Below are 17,643 nucleotides of genomic sequence, written 5' to 3' on the forward strand. Positions count from 1 at the left end.
CAGGCAGGTTTGGTGCAGTCAATGGACAAAGGCCATGCGCAGTGGCTGGTTAGCTGCCCACTAGGGATTGGGTCCTGTTGTCCATCCCTAGCTGCCCTAGGCATAATTCTGTGCACAGCAAGAGAGTTTAATGAGTAGGATAAAAAACAGATATTCACTGAAAATTACAATTTAAGTGATGTGTTAATTAGGTAACGATTCAGAAAAGGGGGTGGTGATGTTAATTAGGTAAGGCACTAAGATCTTATCTCACTTTAAAAAAACTAGAAATTCACTAAAAACAAAGGTTACTAGGTGAATATTATAGTTATGTGTTCAATTTTGCTGGCAGCCATTACAGGAATCGGGAACTTAGTCCACTGTCCTGAACATGTAAGGAAAACAAAATATGAGGGGTCAGGGTACGGCTACGCCCTAGGTCACATGCGCCCCTGGGGCAAAAATCAAAACAAATTGACAAAAAGTGCCGCAATCCAGCGGAAATCCAGTGGGGACACCCCCCCCCCCCCCAAAAAAACGAAGGCTGCCAAGGCCACTTTGTTTTGTTAATGGGAGGGGGGCATGTGTTCTACCTCCCTTAGCCTTTATAGGCCCAGGAATTCCCACGCTGTGGGTGACATTGTAGATAGAGGGAGGGGGGAAGCGTGGCCTCAACCCCACGCTATCACAGGTCCAGGGGAACCCACACCCTGGGATCTCCAGGGCCTGTGCAACCCCTCAGAAAGAGGTTGTGCAGCCCTGATCTTCCAGAGGCTCAAATGACCCCATTCCCGGGGCTGCTAACCTAACTAAAAGGGAGGGGAGTTGCACTGTCCCCCCTCCCTTAGCCATTATTGACCCCGAGTACCCCATCCCCTGGGGCCAGCTAACTTTCTATGTCCCTGCAAGGCCACCCCTGGGACATAGTGGTTTCTGTGCCTGCACAGCCGTGGGATGAGAAACCTGTGTTAGAAGTTTTGAGGTTTGTAATGTAATGTAAAATCACACTTATATAGCGCTGCTACCGCTCCAAGGAGCATCTTGGCGCTCAACAACCAACCCTGCTGGAAAAGGTTGGTGGACAGAAGGCAACTTCAAACGCATTACAGGCTTTACACTAATGCCCTACAGGCCGCATCGGAGAGTGAGAAGATCCATGTCTTCAAAGATTTCCTAAATTCACTCTCCTTAACTGTGCGCCAAAGTTGAGCTGGCAATTTATTCCAATCTCTTGCTCCTAATACAAAAAGAGATTTCCCCCCTTTGGTAGCCAATCTAAATCTAGGAGTTACCAGAAGATTTTGATTGGCAGACCTTAAACAGCGTGCTGGCAAATAGCGTTTGAAGCCCTTAGACAGATATCTTGGTCCTTGTGGCTGGAAGGCTCTAAAGGTGATAACAAGGACCTTAAATAGGACACGCTTATGGATGGGTAACCAATGTAGAGTCTTAAGCGCAGCCGAGGCAGATGACCTTCTCAGCCAGCGAAGTACCAGGCGGGCAGCAGCATGCTGGACTATCTGCAGCCTGTGAAGCACTGCTTTGTTGGTACCTGCATATAGGCTGTTGCAGTAGTCCAGTCTAGATGTTATCAATGCTACTGCCACTGTTTCCTGACTGCAAGAGGAAGAAGATCAAAGAACTTCCTCAATGATTTGATGATCACGAAGCATGAGCTAGCCACACCTACCGCTTGCTGCTTAAATGATAATTGGTCATCAAATTTGATGCCCAGGTTTCGGGCAGAGGAGATAGTATTAGGGGGAGCTTTGGCATCTTCAGGCCACCATTGTTTAGGGGAAAACAGATTTTGAGATCCAAAGGGTAGTATTTCTGTCTTCCCTGAGTTACATTTGAGGTGATTGTTATTCATCCACTCAAATGTAGCCGTGAGACAGTTCTTCAGGTTTTTCTCAGCACCAGGCAGCTCACTATCCAACACCAGAATCAGCTGAGTATCGTCAGCGTACGATATGGTATTAATCTGGTAAGAGGCGATTAGCTCAATCAGGGGTACCATATAAAGATTAAAAAGAACAGGGCTCAAGCTAGAGCCCTGCGGGACCGCTGAACTGATGACTTTTTCTTCAGATTTGAAGTCGCATAATACTGTAACCTGACATCTCTGGGTGAGGAAATTTGTAAGCCATGCCAGTACCACTCCTCATATACCTGCGTTACCCAAACGGTCAACCAAGATAGAGTGTGGGACCGTATCGAAGGCTGCCGATAGATCAAGTAAAATCAAGACGGCCTTCTTCCCTTGGTCCAATGACATTCTTAAGGTCTCTGCCGTAAACAAAAGGGCAGATTCAGTCGAATGTTTGGATCTAAACCCTGATTGATTGGATGCAGGATGTTATTCTCCTCCAGAAAACTTGTACATTGTTTATTAACAAATTTCTCCATCAGCTTAAACACTGCAGGGAGTAGGGAGATGGGACGCAGGTTGGACAGAGATTCCACCACACAAGAGCAACCCCAGCTGGTAAAAGCATTAAAAAGGCTCCTGCTAGCTGGAAGCTGACTTTTGATCTATTTCCCTGCCAACCCTGATGCGGGCAAGGAAACAGATCAAAATATTGCTGTCACCCAGGGAGAGCAGCATAAGTAGCTGGTCCCTATGGGCAGGAGCACTGCCAGCTCCTGCTGCATTTGGGGAGCCGTCTGGGGCCTCAGGGCCCCTGGGGCAACCCCATAACCCATAATGAACGTATGGTGGGTCTCCTGGGTGGGCACCCATTTTTAATAATGCTGGCCCCCACCTGTATTAATGCGGGCCCCCAGGATGTGGTCCCTACGGCACAAAAAGGCTTCCCCTTTAATAAAATAAAAAGGACCTGGAGTATTCTGTCCACAGGGCAAAAAGAGACTCGGAAGGTTGAATGCTCAGAACCCCCCGCTTTTTTTGTACGTTTTGACCCTGTGGTGGGCTTCTTGGGCCCATAATGGCTTGCACCTCCCTCTCTTAAAAAAAAAAAGCCCCGGGGGTGCTGTCCCAGGGCCCCAATAAAGTGTAGGTAAGAGCAGACCACTTGACCCTCTTCCCCCTCGAATATATTTCAAAATTCTTGTAAAAAAAAGACATGGGAATGGGATAACTAGGAATTAAAAAGGTTTGGGGAGGGGCCTCAAATGGCCCCCCTCCCCTTAAAAGAACATAAAGGCCTGTGGTCCCCAGGGCAAAAAGAACTAAATGAGGCTCAGGGAGGGGGCCACTTGCCCCCCCCCCTTAAAAAACATAAATCATGATGGGGGGTTGCCTTTTCATATGGTAATACAAAATGGCTTTACTTATAAAAAAAAAACACTATGAAAATAACAAAGGTTTATGTAATGTTATAGTTAATTGTGATACAATAATTTGTTTTTACTTTTAAAAAAAACATGTCAATTCACTCAAAAAGTCAAAAGATCTTTATTCGGAATAAAAACATCCATAAAAGTACATACAAACCAATTTCAAAACAATACAGTACAATAATATGACAGCTGGCAAAAAGACATAAACCAATCAATCAATTTCACCTTAACACACAAAGTGTCCCACCTTATTAAAAACACCATTATCTACAATTAAAAATGATTTCTGACAACATAGTTAAAAATGGATGAATAATAACAGCAGCATCGTTAATGGGTCTACGTCAATAATGTGCAAAAATGCAAAATGTGCAAAAGAGGAATTATAGAGTGCATAAAGAGTACAATGTGCGGATGTTATACATCAGTATGTAAAGTGGCTCGTGATCGAACAGCAGCTTTAAGGAAGCAGCTCACTCTGAATATTACTTTGTCTGATCCCAGTAATAAAAAAGACCTCAATTCTATTCTAAAACTAGTCAATTTATGTTTTCTACAATAGGGCATTAAGTAATGAGCAGAAAGAATTTTATGAAAACCGCAGAAAAACAAAAAGTGCATAAGGCTCTGTTTCATGTTAGGGTTGCATGGGCAATACAGAGTTTCTAAATGTTTGTTATAACCCAAAGGGAAGTTTAGTAAATTTACTATACTCCCGTCTCGAAAGCGAAACAGTAAGCTCCTATTCCATCTGCCGAGGTGTAAACATAAATACCTGTGTGGGGGGCCTGGATGTTTAGTTTGAGATTCAGAATAGCCCATGTATTTTATAACGGTACACTTTGACAGGTTCTTCCTTTTCCGCTCTTCTCTATACAAATGATATAGTGCCCTATGAATAATAGTCTTGTGAGAGCGATTTATTAGACTGGGTGAAGTAAACAAAAAGCCATGTCCTACGCTATCAAGGCATTCTTTTACAGCTTTTAACCATGGTATACAGTGAGCCCTATCGCATTTTAAACAGTCCAAGATTATATCACGGGTCAAAGTGGCAGCCGGGTTAATCCATATCTTTAGCCAGAAGAGTGCTGGTCTAGATTTTACGAAATCCTCTATATATGAGATATTTAGTTCACTGTGACATATATAGTGAGGGGAACAGATAACCCCACCCAGCACCTTCCGACAATACCTATTTTCTTCGGTTTGGATATGGGTACAGTTTGTGTAACCCCAAACCTCAGCGCCATAAGTACCAGTTGGGATGCATTGGGTTTGGTAGATCTTTACTAGTGGTGTAATCACATCGGCATAGTTGGGTTGTCTCAAGGAGGTGACACAATTTATGGCTTTACCCAACTTATTCCTAGCATAAGATACATGTGGTTGCCACGAACCAGTATTTGAAAATAGCAACCCCAGATAGGGAAAAGTGCTTTTCAAAACATTTGACCCTGATTTGATATCAGCAATTTTATATTTTTTGGGGCCACAGCTCATGATTAAAGATTTTTTAAAATTAGTGGTCAGGCCTAGGTCTGCCATAAAATGGACAAAACCTGAAATTAAAGTGCGAAGTGCCTTTGGTGTGCGGCCCATTAGGACCGCATCGTCCGCGTAAAGGAGGGTGGGTATAGGGACTCCATTTACGTAGGGTACATCTTTTGATAAAGTACTCAGCGAGCAACTCAAATTATTAATATAAAGAATAAAGAGGAGGGGGGCCAGCACGCACCCCTGTCTGACCCCCCTACCGATGCTAATGTCGTCAGAAACTTCGCCAGATTGGTTAATACGCACACGTGCTCTTAAATCACTATGTAAAAAGGCTAAAAAGTGGACCAAGTAATCATCCAAACCATAATTAAGAAGGGTGGACCATAGACGGGAACGGTTAACAAAATCAAATGCAGAACTTAAGTCCATAAAACCAAAATATAGAGGGGATTTTTTAGCAGTGTTATATTTTGCCATAATCAAACTCAAGTTCAAACATTGTTTCACCGTGCCAACATTGCTGCGGAAACCAAGCTGGCTGGGATGTAGAATCTTACTCTCATCTGCCCAGGTTCTGATCCTTTTAAAGATAACCCTCCCCAGAACTTTCAAAGTGTTATCGATTAACGAAATGGGGCGGTAGCACCCGGGATCCAGCCTGTCGCCTTTTTTAAAAATGGGGACGATTGTACTGCAGGACCATGTTTCTGGAATTTGTTCATTCGATAAATTAATAAAAACATTAAATAGCAGTGGGACCCAAAAATTAAGCTCACAATTTAACTGATCAATTGAGAGCCCATCGGGGCCAGGCGCTTTATTTCCTGCGCTTTCAGATATGGCATCCTCAACCTCAGACACAGAGATGTTAAGGGGGCTTAAGGGGAGGGAGGTTAAGGCGGGGTTGTCTGGTGTGGCATAGATTTTGGCAAAATGTTCAACCCACGTAGGTCCGGTGATGTTACAATTGATTGCCGTTAAATTCGAACCTATAGATCTTAGATTCTTTACCTCCCTTCAAAACCCAGTGGTGTCTTTCAATTCGGCCGAGCGTGCCAAGGAATCCCAGTGGGTCTTAACCAATTCATTTGTTCTAATACGTAGGGTAGATTTATACTCTGCTCTGTGTAACCTTATTTGAGGAATATCCCTGGGTTCAGCTTTTAGGGCAGCTCTTAACTTCCTATTTGCCTTAGAGCAAGAAGCATCAAACCATCTAGGTATTTCCTCTGGTTTCCTCGAAGCAGGTCTGGAAATCTCACTGTTTATTACAGAGCAGAGTTCACTAAATGATGTAATTATATTACCCCCGTGATCCTCGGTAGTGAGGCAATTGTCAATCAAAGCTGGGTGTTCTTTAATGACTTTTGCCAGGATTCGCCTATTATCCACGCCCCTCCAGATTACCCTCAATTTGTCAGTTGAAACCTCCAAGTTTCTTGCACCTATTTCATTTTGTGAGCACTTACCCCTCGGAAGTAATAGGTGAATTACGATAGGGTAATGGTCGCTATATACTTTGCACACAACTTCCGCCTTCGTTAAAACATTAGCGACAGGAGGTGAAACAAATACATAATCAATTGTAGTACCGCTCCCATGACCAATAAAAGTGGGAAATGGGGCAGCGCTGGTTTCCGTACAGCATACTCCATGCAATTTACAAGATCTCTAGTAGCAAGGAGATTTGACAGTTCTATACCTCTTCTACATGGGGGATTTCTAAAGTGTATATATGCATTGAAATCCCCTCCTAAACAAATACCGTCAAATTTCCCATATTTCTGTCCATCCATAATTCCATCAATAAAATCATTTTTTTTTTTTTTTATAAAAATTTTTATTGTTAGCAGGCTGACGAAGAGAACAAAAAAAACAAATCCAGAAAAAAGTAATGATAATACATAAAACACAATACATATATATAATGATTATCATACAGAACGTATACAAAATCAGGTCAGATCGGCAGTTGAAAGCGAAAGAAGGGGAAAAAAGAAAGAAGAAGAAGAAAAAAAAAGAAAAAAGAAAGAAAGATAAAGAAAAAGACAAGGAGGAAATAAGGGCAAAAACGATAGAAAAAAGAGCAATTTCTTGTTAACAGTCTCGAAACACAATAGTAATTATCAGATAACATAGTCTTTCATAAGTATAACATCAACGTTCGATAAAAGTTCCCCAATTTTTTTCATATTTTTTCATTGCCTTTATGCCCCTAATGTTTGCTAAAGCAAGCTCCATTAAGTGTATTTCAGTTACCAATGCCCACCAATCCCAGATTTTTGGTGTTTCTGGACTAATCCAGGCTCTTGCCAGAGTTAGTTTAGCACAAGATATTAATATTGTAATCAAAGCAGCATGTGGGAGTGGAGCTGGATAGATATCTAATAAGACAGATGCGGCTGTTAGCGTGGGTATCTGAATCTGCTTCATATTCAGAACTTTTTCAATATTGCACCAGAAAGTTTTCAAATTCGGGCATGAGAACAACATATGTACCAGATCTGCTGCTTCAGTAGAGCATTTAGGGCATTTAGTACGATCGCTATAGGTATTGTTGGGGGACCATTTAGAAATTCTTTCGGGGGTGTAGTATAGCATACATGTTGTTCTGAATTGTTGAAGTCTTAAGCTGGATGATCGTACTCGTTTATTGATATTCGTAAAGGAGCTTGTTATCTGTTTAGAAGTTATATTTGAGCCCAATATTCTGCTCCATTTGTCAGCAAGCTTGCTGCAATCATTAGATTCAATAGCAGTAAGAGTTCTATATGTCTCACTTATAACAGATTTATTTTTTGATGAATGTAGGCAAATCCAGATGTCACATTCAGAGACTTCCAAAACTTTTTTTTTGTTAATCAGATAATCATGTATCTGTAAGAATTTGTATCTCATATTTTCAGTTAGATTGTATAATTGCTTAAGAGTGTTGAAATCCATGAGGCCCTGTGTATTATATAAGTCCCCTAAGGTAGTAATACCTAATCTGGACCATCCACGGACAGTGTTATCGTTGAAAATATTTGGGAGACCAGGATTTCCCCATAGTGGTAAATTTGAGTGGAAAAAGTTGGTATCACAAAAAGAAAGGATATTGCCCCATATCTTTGTTATATCTCTGGCTGTCTTAAATTTGACTCTTTTGTAATAATTAGGATCATTAGTTCTAAATAAAAATAGATTTGAATCAGATTTCAACATAAAGTGATGGAAAAATAAAGCCCTTCCTTCATTGAGTAGGGAGCGTAAGCGGTTGATGAAAGCAGACCAAAAGTATAATTTGAAATCAGGAAAATTAAGCCCACCTTCATGTGTATCATTTTTCATAAGATTTAGTGATCTTCTCGCTTTTTTATACCCCCATATAAAACTGCTAAATATTCCATCCAATTTCTTAAAAAACTGGTTGTTTAACGCTAATGGTATAGATCGAAATAGGTATACATATTTGGGTAGTACCTTCATTTTTATCAGATTAATTCTGCCAATTATATTTAGAGGTAGTCTATGCCATTTTTTTAATAGTAAGCTAGTAGATTTGAATAATTCATTATAATTTATTTTGTTAATGTCTTGTACTTTAGCTGTTATTCTTATTGCAAGATAAGTGGCTATTTTGCATATCTCAGGCACTATCACAGGTGGGACATAGTTGACTATTATTTGCGTTTTTTGTAAATTTAATTTATAGCCCGCTACTTTGCCATATTTCTCTGCTTCTAAAATTATTCCTTTTTGGGCCTCTACAACATCTTCCGTATAAACCGCTATGTCATCAGCGTATGCTGTTATTTTTAATTCTTGGAGTCCTGATTTAAAGGGTATGATCTGGGTTTGAGATTGAAGGGCTAATAAAAAAGGTTTAAAGAAAGTGCAAATAAAAGAGGTGAAAGAGGGCAGCCCTGTCGAGTTCCTCGTAGAATCCTGAAATCTGAAGATACCAGCCCCCCATAGCTAGTAAAAGCAGTTGGTTTGTCATATAATGCTTGAATACATCTCAGAAATTCCCCCCCAAACCCTAGTTTGGACAGTACGCACCAGAGAAAATCCCACCCCACTCGGTCGAAAGCTTTTTCAGCATCTAACAAGATCATGCCGAGTGGGGTGGCATCCGTCTCTGCGACGTCGAATGCTGTTATGGCCGTATTGACATGTATGGTGGTGTCTCTCCCAGTGATGAAGCCATGTTGCTGTGGGTGTTTAATCATGGGCATAATAGGAGCCAGTCTTAAAGCTAGAATTTTGGCAAAAATTTTCGCATCTGTATTTATCAACGAAATGGGGCGATAAGACCCTCTTTCTTCTTTCGGTTTATCCTTCTTCAAAAAAAATACTATTCTAGCCCTGTTCCAAGATTGTGATGTTTTTCCTTCAAGGCCTACAGATTGGATTACTTTCAGCAAGGGTTGTTCAAGTTCTTTTAAATATATTTTATATATTTCTAATGGTATGGTGTCTTCCCCTGCTGCTTTTCCTGAGGGCAATGAGGCAATAGCTTGGTGTAGTTCTAGCATTGTTATCTCATCAGACAGCGAGTCTATCTCTGTGATATTTTGAGTATCTATGGTGTAATTTTCAATATATTTCTGTATGTCATCTATGCTAGGGATCGTTTCTGGGGTGTATAAGTTTCTGTAATAGTCAGCGAATTGTTCTAAAATGTCTTGGGGTTTATTGTAGATTTTGTTCCCTCTCCCCCGTATATTTGTGATTGTGGCATTTGCTCTGTCTTCAGCAGTTTGATAGGCCAGGATTTTCCCAATTTTGCCCCCACCTTCATATTGAGTTATTTTAAATTTATGTAGGCTATTTATACTTTTTTTGATAAGTTTAGACTTTACTTCATTTTTAAGTGACGTAAGTTTGAGTCCTATTTCTATGCTCGTTGGCGAGTTAGACTGAAGAGCTGATGACAATAGTTCCTCTTGGGTAGTTATTTTTGACATCAAAGTGTCATTTTTTTTTTTTAATTCTATGTTTTGTCTAATCACATAAGTTTGAGTATAGCCTCTAATGCTAGCTTTACAGGCATCCCATACTATCGCTGGTGATGCTGAATTTGAATTTATAGTTATGAATTCTGTGAGATGTAGTTTTAACTGTGTTATATAATCTGTATCTGATATTAAGTGTCTTGGGAAAGAAAAAGGCCTAGGCGTGGTTCTAATGTTTGTTGTTTTAAATGATAGGATTATAGCATTGTGGTCAGAAGAAATGCGTGGGCATAGGATCATAGAGCTTGTATTCAATAAGTTGTCGCTTATAAATGCCGTATCAAGCCTTGAGCATAGTTTATGGGGTGCAGAGTAGTAGGTATATCCTGGCTTGCTAGCATATAGATTTCGCCAAACATCTTTTAGATTATGTATACGACATATGTCAAGTATAGAAGCCCTTGTCTTATGCATTCTTTGATATCCCCCAGATCTAGTCGTATCTATTCTATAATCCATAATGCAATTAAAATCACCCATAATAATAAGTTCTCCAGTCCAATCTAATAGCTTGATGTTCAATTCATCGAAGATAGTAGGGTCATCTATATTGCATCCATAGACCACGCATAAAACATATTTAGCGTTCTCAAAACGTATCTGAGCAATAGCCCATCTACCATTTTTGTCGCAAGATGTTTGTATTATCTCAGCCTTAAATCGTTTATCTTTAAGTATAGCAACTCCTCTGACAGATTGGCCATAGGTTGAGCTGATGATAACATCGTATCCTAATTGATTGAGAAGTTTTCTATCCTTCCCTGCGATATGTGTTTCAGATAGAAGAGCAACATGAGGATTATGCACTTTTAGTTCTTCTTTTATCAGAATTCGTTTATTCTTGCTATTTAGCCCAGCAACATTCCAGGCTAGGCATTTTATTTCATACATCTATAAAGCAGTTTAAAAAAAGAAAAAAGGGGCAGAATTAAAGCTTTGCACTCGAAGCTTATCTTATGTTGATCAGAATATTGTCCATAATAGTCACTTAATCTCATGTATTGTGTTCTGCGAGTACAATTAATGTAAAAAAAAATTCCAATATCATTGTTTAAGTCCCCCCCTCAGCCTGCAAACTATTTTCTTTACTTTTACCTTCTCCCCCCTCGACCCCCCAGAGTGCGGTGAACACCCTCCCACCACCCCCTAGCTCTCTCCCCAGCCGGGGGAGAACCATCCCTCAGCATCTGCTGCCGCTGGATGGGCAGCTGGCTGACAGGTCTGCACCGGAACCCCCCACCCTCTCTTCACTTAAACAGTCCATAAGTCCATAAATCCAATAAAAAGAAGATAAGTTTGATATTAGTATAGCATATTATGATGCTATAACCTAAATGAAATTGAAAAGTTAGACAATTGAAGTTAGATTTGCTTATGCATAAATTCTTAATAGAAAATAAAAGGTTCTTTTTACAGTGTCTCAGTTTGTTAGTTTTTAGTTTTTGGAATTAGTCTTGCTTGAGCCAGCAGTAGTGTCGGCTAAGTACGCTTCTGCTTCCTTTATATCCGTGAAGAAATAGGTACGGCCCCCTTTTGTTACCTTTAGACGTGCTGGTTCTTGGAGAAAGACTTGAGCGCCACTTGATTTAATTGGATCTATCAATTTACGTAGCAACCACCGTCTGTCCATAGTTTCCTTACTGAGGTCAGAGCGAACAAAAATCGAGATCTCACCAATAGTTACCGGGGTGTTAGGGCGGGCTCTCTGCCAGATAGCCCGGCGAAGTAAGAAATTGCCAAAAAAAAACAAGAAGGGACGTGGAAACTGGCCCCCTCTGTTTCTCTGTATTAGAGGAAGGCGGTGTGCTCTCTGAATTTGTGAGTCCCAGTCCGCTAAATCAGGGAAAGCTTTCTGAAATAGCCCCACTAAGTAGGCCCTCGGATCAGATCCTTCTGTCCCCTCCGGTATGCCAAAAATTCTTAGATTTGAGCGTCTCTGTCGATTCTCCAAATCTTCCACTTTTTGTTGTAAGGTCGCCAGCTGTGTTTCATGTTTGTCGGATGAGGATGCAGTTTTAGCACTTGTTTCCTCCAAATCGACTACTCTTTGCTGTAGTTCCACAATATCTTGTGAGACTCCTCCAAACTTTCCAGTCAGTTCTTGTAGGGCTAACTGAACCTTATTATTATCTTCTCTCAGCTGTAGATAGTGTTCCTGAGCCTCAGCCCGTTGATTACCTAATAGCTGCAGTATTATATCCAGTGGGGAGGCATCGGTTGATTCTCGTCTAGAGTTTGATTCCTCTTCAGGGACAGTTGTATGGCTATTATTCTCCAAGATATTGTGAGGAGATAAGAGTTCATAAGAGGAATTCACAGGAGAGGTAGGAAGAATAGCATTCGTTGTAGTATTTGTATCTGTTGTGGCCAGGAAGAGTATTTGCGACTCAGATGTCTCACCCTCTATTGCTGGCGTATCTATGGGAGAATCTTGCGACTCATGCAGCATTAATGATGGCATTTGTTCAGAGAGATTATCTGATGCCGTGCTAGGTGGCGTATTGGATAATTTAGATGGGGTAGTTGAGGGGCCATTTTCCCCATTGTTAACATCACTAGTATTTCTTTGTGTGATTTTGTTAGAGGATAGTTCTGTTGGGCTTGCCCCTGATAGTCTTTGTGTCATGTTTTTTACTAGACCTTTTGCCTCAATCCATCTTCTTAGCGGGCTTTAGTCCTGCAGAGCTTTTGTCGAGATCTGGCTATTATTTGTGATAGGTCTATTTATCAGTAAGCCAGATTTAACACTTTTTTTTGCCTTAGATTTGTTTCTTTGTTTGCGTCCTTTCTTTGTTTTTATTTTTGTAGCTATGCCAGCATTATTCTCCTTCTCCCCTATCTCGTCTTCTGTTTCTCGTCGCAGTCTTCAAAAGAACCTTGTTCAGTAAAGTCTGTTGCCAAATCTGCCACTAGCCCGCCATCAGCTGAGTCCGTTATAGGAGCCATAGCCATAGTTCCTAGATCAGTATTGATTGTTAAGCCTGTTAGATCAATATCTACCCCACCAGAGGTATTTTGGACATCTGTACGCGGGTTAGAGCTTGGTTTACTCAATGTTTCTATTTCTGTTGCTACTGTCATATCAGTGTCCTGGACCCCATTTAGGATAGTTAGTTCTCCATTCACTACTGTCCGAGGTACATTTACCAGATCTCCCCCGTCTGCCCTTTCTTTTGTCATTGCATTATCTTTAGCATTATCTTTAGCAGTGATTTTAGCAGATGTCTGCCCCGTTTGCCCAATCTTTTTCATGCTCTCTACTGAAGGAGTATTAGGCTTTTTCAATACCTGCTTTACGGTGCTGCCGTCTTCCTGTTGTTGTCCTCCCATCAAGTCTGAGACTTCAATCGTCTCCGCGGGTTCAGCGAGGGCGGCAAGTTTTGTTTTCTTCTTTTTCTCCCCTTCCTTGTTAGCAGTTGGGGTGATTGACGCAGTTGAGGCAGCAAGGACAGGCACCTCCCGTGGAGTTTTTTCTGACATGCCCGGAATCTGTAAAGTCGAAGGAGCAGCTGGCGCCGCTGCTGCTGTGACTGTATTCAGGTTTGACGAGCTTGGCTGGATTAGCGGTACCTGCACGGGCAGAGGAGGAGGAGGCGCCGGTTTGCCCGCTGTATTTTTGCTATTCCTCGTGACTCTGGGAGTATTCTTTGGTGACATTCTTCCTCGCCTCCAGAGATTCGAAGCCTGCCGACTCAGGCGGCTCAGGCGTACAAGTCCCGATGAGCTGAGCCCAGAACCATTGAGCAGACCACAGATCGTCTGCCGAAGAAACTCAGCCGTGGCGGTGAGATAGAACATCAATGCAGGGCTGCCGTCGCTGATTTTTCTGACACTGCTCCCTCACGTTAGTATCAGCTTCACTTCTATTTTTTATTCCGCTTTTCTTTTCGACGTGGTTATCGCATCTCCCTGCGAAGAGTGAGGGGGGGGACTCCGGGTGAGCTGCTGGCGTCGATCCTCACTCCGCCATCAATAAAATCAAATAAAAAGATAAAATTACGATTAGGTTGGGACAAAAAGTCGTTATTGTAGAAATTGATCAAACATAGCCTTGTCCTTTGTGTGTATGACAGTGCCATGAAACTTGGACAATTAGTTTGAAGTGTATCGACTTTAACGTCTGCAGATATTTTGACCCAAATAGAGAGGCCCCCACTAGGACGGCCCAAAGGGGGGGGCCAGAACAATCCTATTATGGCAGCTGTACCCCTCAAATAGCAGATCGTCAATACACCAGGTTTCTCAGAACATTAGTACATCGTGACAGTTGACCCAGTCCTTCCAAGATGTAATTTCCATCTTAGCTTTCAGGCCGGCAATGTTCCAACTAAGGATTGACAGATTTTTATCTGGCCTCAAGCAAGGGCCTTGGTCAATTCCTGGGGAAAGTGCTGTTGTAATATGCCCCTGTTGTTCGCATGGTGTTTCAAGCAGAAAAGTTTTGGGTGTTGGCGGGGGTACCTCGGATAATATTTCCACTGTGTGATCAAGAGCCGGACACACAAAGACAGGTTCTTCAATAGTGGGAGACAGTCAATCCAGTGTGCCCAGGTCATGAAGTATTGAGAACCTGTTATGTAGTGGGAATACAGGTGGAGGCTGCATCATTTTGTGTGGAGGGCGATAAAAGTAATTTAACGGTACAGGAGTCACCACAGTGGATGGGCCATGTTGAACAAAGTTTTTGTTTAACAAAAATTTCGCAGTGCCCGGATTCCTGAAATTTATTACGATACAGTCCCCGTTAATATTTTTAAAAAGAGGACCTACCCAAGTTACTCGGCGTGTGGATATGATTTCTTTGGAAATATCATAGCCAACCCCCTTGTGCTTAGTTAGCCAGTCAATACATTTGTTATGCAATTGAACCCACGATTCTCCTTGCCCTTCCCTAAGAGGTGGGATGCCAGCCAGAACTAAGACGTAAGGACACGCCTCAGGTGGAAGATGTAAGGCAGGGCCTTGATGTTTGACAGGCCTGGTGTCTTCGTGTAGGGTCTTATTGTGGCGCTGGCTGGAATTTGTGGAAGCCTTCTGCATTGTAGTGCCTGTAACAGGGTTACTTTTATGATTTTTCTTTGGGGCACTGGTAACAACAATGGGAGGCGAGGAAGATTTAGTCAAGGAATCAGGGGGGTTACGTCCCCTTATGCTTGTGGTCGCCACAGATGTTATAGTCGTGGGTAGATTAATGGTAGCCTGTGGATCCTTTACCCTATTTGTGGTATGATCGCCGCTAGTGAGCGCACGGGTGGTGGATTCCAGGTCTTTTATCAGACGTTCACCTCTTAGTTTATCCAAACACACTGTGCCTTTTCTCTTGGCATCATCATTTTTTATTAAATTTTCCAGTCTGTCAAGTCTTTTAAAAATATTATTAAATTGTTTGATCATTTGACCTTCATGTTGCTTAAAAATTGTATCTGCAATGGTCTCAATAAGATTCCCCTCTGATTTAGAATGGTAACTATTTGCATTGAGGAATTCCGTCTGGGTGGAAATAGACATTGAATTTGAGCCATCATTATTTATAACTACGACATCATCCAGATGAGATTGGTCCTGCACGGATACTGTGTGTTGATTTTGTTTCTGTTTCTTTCCCCTACTCCACATGCTTTGTGGTGTTGGTTGATTAGCACTCCTAAGGGGCTGCTTCCTTTTGTTGTATGTTAATGTTACTGGGCCCCTTTTTCGCTTAGCTCCTGTGTTCTCAGTGACCTCAGTAGTTGGTAATAATGAGGTAGGGTCTGGAGCTGCGACTGGGGCTGTGTATGTAATAGTATTTTCGTCTTCAAGGACAATGGGCACACTAACAGCAGAGTGTGGTGGTTTGACCATGATGACTTCAGGGATTATGTGCATGTTACCACTTAAGCTGCCTGTTGCACTTAGGTGGTTAGTGTTAAGTGGACCCATGGAAAGCCTCCTCTCAGTTTCGGCGATCTCATTGAATGCAGTGTCTATCAATGTCTCAAAGGATGTAATGAGAGATACAGAGGTTTTAGCGTCCTGGGTGGCTAAACCAGTGATATTGCTTATAGCGTTACGGTCGCCCATTTTATCAGCTAGATGGAATGCTCACCTTTCAAGGGGAATGTTAGATGGGTGGCCCGCCCGACCACTGATGACCTCTGAGGGCCACAGAGGGCCTGCCCTTTGCCCGGGCTTCGCCCGGCGCCGTCCGCGACGCGGAGGGGACTCCCTGGTTAAGTAGCGCCTCCGGGCGCGCAGCGGCAGGAAGTGTCCGGCCGGAAGTAGTCGCTCTGCCCTCTGGGAGCTGTAGTCTCCAGCCGCCTCGATGGTGTGGAGCGGCGAGACCACAGCGTCAGGGTCCCAGGAGCGGAGTGGCGTCCAGCGGTGAGTTGGTCTCCCTGTGGCTGGTATGCAGCAGCAAGAATTACTCCCCGCTCCACCGAGGGGACTCCCTGGTTAAGTAGCGCCTCCGGGCGCGCAGCGGCAGGAAGTGTCCGGCCGGAAGTAGTCGCTCTGCCCTCTGGGGGCTGTAGTCTCCAGCCGCCTCGATGGTGTGGAGCGGCGAGACCACAGCGTCAGGGCCCCAGGAGCAGAGTGGCGTCCAGCGGTGAGTTGGTCTCCCTGTGGCTGGTATGCAGCAGCAGCTGCTGCATGTCAATTCACTAAATAACAAAGGTGAATGCAATGTTATAGTTAGGTGAATATGTCAGTAAAAACATTAATGAAACAAATTGAAATGTGGGTCTGATTTAATGATCTATTTGTAATCTGGGAGTTCTCCAGTTACAGTTAGGACAGCCAACTATACCTTGTGCCCAGATGCACTGCCTCTGACCTCACATATTACAGCACTCATGACATGTTCTATGACATCATATATGGTATTACTGATTACATCTCAAGTGTATTTTTCTGCAAAGCTTACCATTCGTTATGTATAAATTTAGATAATCTATTTTTTCATCAGTCGTACAATATGTAAATTATATTTGTTCTAATTCATTCTTAAGACAAAGTTCTCTACTGAATCTGTATTTCTCTCCCAGATTACAAATAGATCATTAAATCAGACCCACATTTCAATTTGTTTCATAACTTTTTCATTGTCTTCTGCCCACATCCATTCCTGTTCCTATAATCCCATAAACAGATTTGCATATGTTGGGGCAAAAGAAGTTCCGCAAAACAGTACCCTGCCTTTGATTTTAGTTGTTTCCTTCAAAAGAGAGCACATTATTGTATTGTATTGTATAGTAAATTTGTATAGCGCAAAAAACTGTCACCTTGCGGATATCCTGGCGCTTAGACTTCAAAGTAGTCAGCACGTTGGCAAACCTAACCTGGCAGTAGAAGATCTAGTTTTCTGCCCTTGGAAATAACCACGTTTTCAGAATCTTTTTAAAACAGGTCAATTAATTGGCCTGTCTGATGGTCTGGGGCAGGTCATTCCAAAGACGTGCGGCTGCCACACAAAAGGCTCTGCCCCCCATCCTGGTTTTCTTAAATCTGGTCATCCTTATCAGGTTTGCATTAGAGTGGAGCTGCCTTTTCGGATTGTGCCAGGTAAATCTTTCCTGTAGTCAGATGGGGTCCAAGTCATGCGCCGGTCTATACACAATACAAAGAGATTTGAAACAGATTCTCTCTTTAACAGGCAACCAGTGTAGGTCTCTCAGGGCTCCGGTCGTACAGGCCCTACGTTGACTACTCAGCACCAGCTTTGCTGCCATGGACTGGACTCTCTGCAGTCTCTGTAGGATGTACTGCGGTACTCCCAGATACAAAGCATTGCAGTAGTCCAGTGTGCTAAGGATTACATTCCTTACTACAAGCGAACGAGTATCTTTCGGCAGAAGCAGGAGGATTTGTTGTAACTTCCGCAACAGAG

The sequence above is a fragment of the Lissotriton vulgaris genome, chromosome 4_1 (genome assembly GCF_964263255.1).
Source record: "Lissotriton vulgaris chromosome 4_1, aLisVul1.2, whole genome shotgun sequence".
NCBI lineage: Eukaryota > Metazoa > Chordata > Amphibia > Caudata > Salamandridae > Lissotriton > Lissotriton vulgaris.